Consider the following 7,095-nt stretch of genomic DNA (forward strand, 5'->3'; position numbering starts at 1 on the left):
GGAAAAAAAAAAAAACCGTACAGGAAGTCATCAAAATTGTGAAACGAATCCTCTAGCCTCGATCTAGATTATGATAGTAAAATATCCACAAACTACGTGCAAGCTTTTTTTTTTTTTTTAAATGCATTTCAAAAGGCTAACTTGGGGAGTTAGTGTCCCTTACAACAATCTGAGTAGAGTCATCGAATGTTGGGCTATTAGAAGCAACCCTAACATTTGATTTATCTACTTCTATAGCATAGTTAATACAAAAAAGAGGTACATTCCTCCAATTTAGGATGTTCCTAAAAGACTTTGCTTCTTTTGCTAAGACATCAGCTATATTATTTGTTGTTCTTGGCACAAAATAAAAACCCAAAAAAAATTTGACACTTAATGAATTTTCTTTTAACTTCATCCATTATGGTCCGATTTTGCCAGCCTATTTGAGAATCTTTCTCATTTAGATAATCGAAAAGATTCTTGCAGTCACCTTCCACTGTAAAATTTGACAATCCTTTTTCAACTGCCAAGTTCGCTCCCTGCAGTAATCCTATGGCTTCCGCTTCTTCAGAGGTAGAGGTTGTGAATGGTCTTGCTCTGCCAAGCTCGAAATCTCCTGCATCATTCCTAAGAATTAAAGAAAAACCTGCAGGAAAATCCAGAGAAATCCAAGCAGCATCTATATTGAGTTTCAACTGTGATCTTTTAGGCAAAGACCATTGATGCACCTCATTATTGTCAATTGGGAACGGTCTTGATGGGATATTGTTTTTATACCAGAAATCTAAGAACCTTTGTATTTTTAAGCCTAGTTGAGTTTTAGTTTGTTGTTTTTGTTCAAAGGCTCTGTTACATCTTTCCTTACAAATAAACCAAGCTTTTGTCAATATTATTTCTATGGGTATGACTGAGTCTGATCTCTCTATCCCTGCCTTACAAATATCTAAGAAAGTAGTTATACTATCTAAGTTAGGAGCTATAGGAATACACAGACTTGGCATAAGGACAAGAAATTAGTAAATGTTTAATGGATTCTGCTACATTACATCCAAATGAACAGTTGGGGTGAATGTCTTCCATAAATTTAGACAGTTTCAGATTTGTTGAAAGAGCTCCATGTAAACACTTACAAGCAAAGATTTTGATTCTTTGGGACACATTAAGGTTCCATAAATTGTTCCAAAAGGAATCACGTTGCCCTAAGTTATAGTGATTTACTGTTCTTTCAATGAGTTTATTGTACATAGATTTCACAGTAAAAACACCAGATGTTGTAAGAAGCCATCTAAGAGTGTCAGGTTTGTTTCTAGCTATTCTGATATTAGTGATCTTCCTAGCAATGTATTCAGGAGACAATTCAAAAATTAAGGTTGAATTCCACTTCTTAGTGAATGGATCAATTAGATCTTTCACAAGTGTTAAGTGAGAGTTAATAGAAGTTCTTAAGCTACTAATGTTATTTTCCAAGTTAGGTATCCATTTATCATCCCAAATATTAGTACTAATTCCATCCCCTATTTCCCAAATATTGTTTTGTTCAATTAGGTGTATACCTTTACTTATACATTTCCAAATCCAAGAACTAGTTGTTGGGGTTTTAGCTTTGAAAACAGAGGTATTTCTAAAGTATCTAGGCTTTGAATGAGACACCCATAAAGCATTTGGCTCAGTTAGTAATCTCCAAGCCAGTTTAGTTATCATTGTTAAGTTAAATTTATGAGCATTCCTGAAACCTAGACCTCCTTTACTTTTTGGTTTACAAAGGCAAGAATAAGATTTAGGGTAATAGCCCTTATAATCAGTTTCCTTGCCCCACCAAAAATCTCTTTGTAAAGCATCTATTTTATTTGTAATTTTTTTTGGTAAGATGAAGCAGCTCATTTGATAGCTGGCCATACTTTCCAAAGTTGACTTATTAAGAATCAGTTTACTAACTTGGGCTAGAATTTTTCCCATCCAACCTTGTATTTTGTGTTCCATTTTTTCTACCAGACCTTCAAAAAGTTTAATTTTGGCTTTACTAATAAAGAGAGGGGTTCCTAGGTAAGAGCCTTTAGGATTAATTTTCTTAATTTTCAGGACTTTGCTAATCATTCTCTGATGTTTTGGTTGGACTTTTTTACTAAAGAAAACACCTGATTTCTCAAAGTTAATTAATTGACCCGAGGCCTTACCAAAGGATTCTATAAGAGTTAGAATGTTGTGACACTCTCTAAAGTGAGCTCTAATGAAAAAGAGGCAGTCATCAACAGAGAAAAGATGTGAAATAGGGCTGTTTTTAGGGATTATTTTGACACCATTAATTAGTTAAGAGCAGCCTGGAAAAGATCTCCATACAAATGACGAATAAATAAGGGGAAAGAGGATCCCCTTGCCTAATCCCCCTAGAAGATTTGAAGTATTCTCCCTGGACTGCCATTGAGTAAGACTGCAATGGAAGAAGTTGAGATACATTGATGTATAAGGTTACATAAGTTGTTGTCAAAACCAAAGGCTTTCATGGCATTTAACAAGAACTCAGTCTACTCTATCAAAGGCCTTTGACATATCAATCTTAATACCCATTCCAGCATGTTTCACTTTCTTTTTTTAAAGGAATGAATTATCTCTTGGGTAATTATAATATTGTTAGAGATTTGCCTTTTAGAGAGGAAAGCAGCTTGAAATGGGGAGATGATGGTGTTAAGAAGAGGCTTTATCATATTTGTTAGTATCTTATCTATAATTTTGTACAAAGTATTACATAGACCAGTTGGTCTAAAACCACTAGGATCTTTAGGATGCTTGCTCTTAGGAATAAAGAAGAGAAAGGTTTTATTGAATTCAGGATGAAGGACCCCTGATTCAAAGAAATGTTGAACAACTGAGACTACTTGTCTCCTACTAATTCCCAATTTAGTTTAAAGAAACTAGTTGGGAATCCATCTGGTCCTGGTGATTTATTGGGTTTAAGCTTTTTTATAACTAACCAGATTTCCTCAACAGAGGGAACAGAGTTTAAGTTAATATTCTCTTCAATGGAGATACAAGGATGAATATGCTGAAACAGTAATGGGTTGGGAGCAGGAGGGGGAGAGGGAGCTGAAAAAAGATTTGAGAAGAAATCTAATAGGGATTTTTGCATTTCATCTCTTTTGAAAGTAATTTCATTGTCACTCTTCTTGAGGCGTTCTATAAGATTCCATTTTCTTCTCTTCAAAGTTTTAGTATGAAAGTATTTAGTATTTTTTTCTTCTAATTGAACCATATTATTTATAGATTGTTGTTTTGCTATGGCTTCTTGTGAAGCGTAGAGGTTTACTAAATGATTAAGTTTATCCTTAAGCTTATCTTCTTTTTTGTAGACAAAACTACACTTATCAGGATGTCAATTTGGGACAAAGTTTGCTTAATCTGTTTAGAAGGGACACCAAAGATATTTTTCTTCTAGTGATCTAGGTTAGTTTGTAAGGTTTGGAAATTCAAAATCAAAGACTTAGTAGGGTTCTCCCTAATAATATGATCCCAAGATTCTTTGATGGTTTGGACACAAGAACTTTCCTTTTGCCAAGTGTCATAGAACTTAAAATTATAAGAAGCTTTGGTACTAGTAATATCTAAGTTTAAAGCTATAGGGCAGTGATCAGATCCGGCTGCCACTAAATGAGTAAGTTCAACATTAGTGAACTTGGAGCTCCATTCTATATTAACAACAACTCTATCAAGTCTCTCTTGGATATTAGCCCCTACTTCTCTATGATTGTTCCAAGTGTAGTCATATCCTTTAAATCCTAAATCCAAGAGACCAGCTTTAGACAGAATATTATGATAATATTCACAATTGATTTTTTAAAGGGTAGCCCTCCTAATTTGTCATCTTGACTAAAAATCATATTAAGATCCCCTAGCAGAACCCAAGGCATGGAATTTTTGTCAACTTGATTGGAGATTTCAGAGAGGAAGTCCTAAGCTTTTTTTCTATTATGAGGATAAAGGCTACCATAGAAGCAGGTTAACAACCATTTTTTAGATTCAGGATTAGTTTGAACTAGGATATTGATCATATTCAAATTCCATTGAACTATATCAAAGGAAAAGCCATCAACCCAAGCAAGTGCTAGACCTCCAGCTTGTCATATAGGATCGACTAAGTATTAGGATAATCTTTAAGGAGATTTTTAACTAAATGTTTCTAGTTTCAGATAGGAATAAAATTTCAGGTTTATCCCCATTAATCAGTTGGTTAAGATGATTTTGGGTAAAGGGGTTTCCACACCCTTGCACATTCCAAGCTATAATTTTCATACTAAAATTAGGAAATTAAACTAAAGAATTATGATAAGATTAAGTGCAGAACTAACAAATATCAAAGGAATTTGAAAATAGCAGAGATTGTAACAAATTAAATAGAAACTTCTTGAATTTTAGGGTTACCTGAATTTCGTCCTTTTGCATAGCTGGGGAGAGTGAAGGGAATTGGTGAAAGCACATCTGTTGCCTGATTCTGCTCTTTAAGATTTGAACCATATTGATCGATTTTATACCGGTTGTCCGAATCCGATACCAAGATTCGAAGCCCTTCAGATGAAGAAGAGGATAGAAAATCTGGGACTGACAGCTTGAATGCAGATTTTGGTTGAGTTAAAGGAGTAATCGATGATGTATGTAATGTATGCTGACTAGTATGAAATGTACTATCATGAGATGCAAAAATAGATGAAGCAATTGATTCAGAAGAGATGGGAGAAGGAAGATTTTCCTGAGCATCTTCATAAGGAGGAGAAGAGAAATATAGTCTTATGTTAACTAAAGCAGGTTCTGGTTCTATCCTATTACTAGCCGAAGTAATAAGAACTGGTTCTATCTCAACGTCAAAAGACGAGTTGGCTTCAATCTGAACCATTGAGTTTAGAACTCGACGCGTCTCTAAGTTGCCCGATCCAACCGACTCAGAGCTAGCACCATGAATAGGGGTAAAGTTTTTAGGCAGGTTAAACGAATAAGTTCTCTTTCCTAGGATAGAGTTTGAGGCTTCCGGCATGTCTTCATCATAAGTTACCGGCCCCAACACCTCATAATTGCGGCCAGCCAATGCAGAAGCATTGTTCGGTTGCTCAACCAATGGATGTTCTTCTCCAAACAACTCAAGTAAAGTCTCTCTATTTCCCGGGATAGCCAAGAAAGGTTCTACAGGCTTCATGTTACCGTGTGCATCAGTGTTATCTTGAGGATTCCAGATCTGAATAGGGGTATTATCAAGCCAGAAAATATCATCAGCTGGACCTGGAGAATGCATTGAGATATCATAGATATTCTCCAACGACCTATGCTGAAGAATGGAACAATGAGAACTCTTATGACCAAAACGAAAGCAATGACAACAAAATTTTGAAGGGAGATTGTGGTAAGTAAAGGTTAGCTCTCTAACAGGCTATTACTCGACCTTAACTAAAAGCTTCAATACTAGGGGTTTTTCAATATTTACCCAAACTAGAACTCTAGGTTCACAATCAAAACTACCTTTTTCTACACGACTAACATCCCCTACCCTGCTAGCAATAAGACCAATGCGTTCTCCGAATCTATGTTCATGTCTTGAGTTTGAGATATTGGCCCAAAGGGGAATTTCCTTGACAGCTTCAGTTGAGATTTGCATACCTGGGAAAGCTGATCTAGCAGACATAATATTACCATATGGGTACCAAGGACCATTTAAAGCTATCCATTTTAGATCATCCGCAGTACGAAAAGTAATGATGAATAAATTAGGATCCACTTCACGAATTTGAAACCCAATATTAAGACCCCAGAAATGTCTTAGCACTCCTCTAATATCTTCAGTTTTGTACACCTTTGTTGAGAAAATTCTAGCTAAGATATTGTTGTTTTTAATGCCGAACTCCCTCATTAAGGCTGGAGGAGTTGGTAGAATACCAACATTCGTATAGTTTGCATATCTCTGAGCGACAGAGAGACCAATCAAGTGTTTGTATAAGTTGTAATTACTCATAATGGAAAAGAAAGGGTTCTGAGAAGAAATTAGATGAGGGTTAGCAAGCCATCAGGGGTTGAAGGATAAAAAGAAAGAATAATGAAGAAAGAAGGCTCAACTGAACTAAAACTTAAATACAATGTTTGCTTTATTACAAAAGCAAAGAAACCTCGGAAAACTCACCTTAAAGAAAGGAAAAATCTAATTCAAAATAAACCTCAGCCAATCAAACATTGACAACACCAATTAAGATAAATCATGCAAGAGGTAACATGTCGTCATAAATTCCTAGAAATAAGCATAAAAACACGCTTAAACTAGAGACAAGGGCAAGACGGCTTGGCTCAGAGGTGCAGAAATTAAATGCTAAAGATTAATAAGTTTCATACGTTTTCTCAGCTAAACTAGAGGACTGAGGGATAGAGTAGTGTTCTCTTAAAGAGAAAGATAGCCACACAGCTCCATAATGAGGGCATAATGAATTGGGAACAAAATATTGAAAATACATGCTACGACTCTATTAGTCAAGGTCTAGGAGATGAAAGAAACTACTAGATGTCTACATTAGCCTGTATCTATTTAATGAAAATTCCACTAATCAAACTATTACTGAAATTCGAAGAACACAAGAAGATAAGACGTCTGAGATTAACTAAACCAAATGTAAAGAGATTTATGGGCATTAAAAGTGAAGAGAAACTCAAGGGTTGATTTATACTATAAAGGTCACTTTCCTGTACCAAAACAATACAACAGATCAGATAAGGAGGAGAGAAAGAAAGAAAGGAGATTTAGAAGAAATGGCATGTAACCACTTTAGAATTCCATTAGGGGTACCAGTCTCATCAACAAAGGTGATTCGCTGTCAGGAGGGACAACTCCATTGTATGCAATACTATCGGTGTAACGTCTGTAACCAAGAAGATTTTATGTACCCAGCACAAGCACAGAGGTTGGCATTATGCAATTCGAGCATGGAGGAGAAAGAGAGATTGAAAAAACAAGCTATTAAGGATCTTCATATTAGGCTGGCCACCGGAGTTCTGGTGACTTCCAATTATTTTCTAACCGAATATCCTCCAAGAATGGACTATGCTTATGTGCATGATAAGTCTGCAATTTATCAGCAAGAGCGGAACGAA

Source organism: Papaver somniferum, chromosome 7 (assembly GCF_003573695.1).
Source record: "Papaver somniferum cultivar HN1 chromosome 7, ASM357369v1, whole genome shotgun sequence".
NCBI lineage: Eukaryota > Viridiplantae > Streptophyta > Magnoliopsida > Ranunculales > Papaveraceae > Papaver > Papaver somniferum.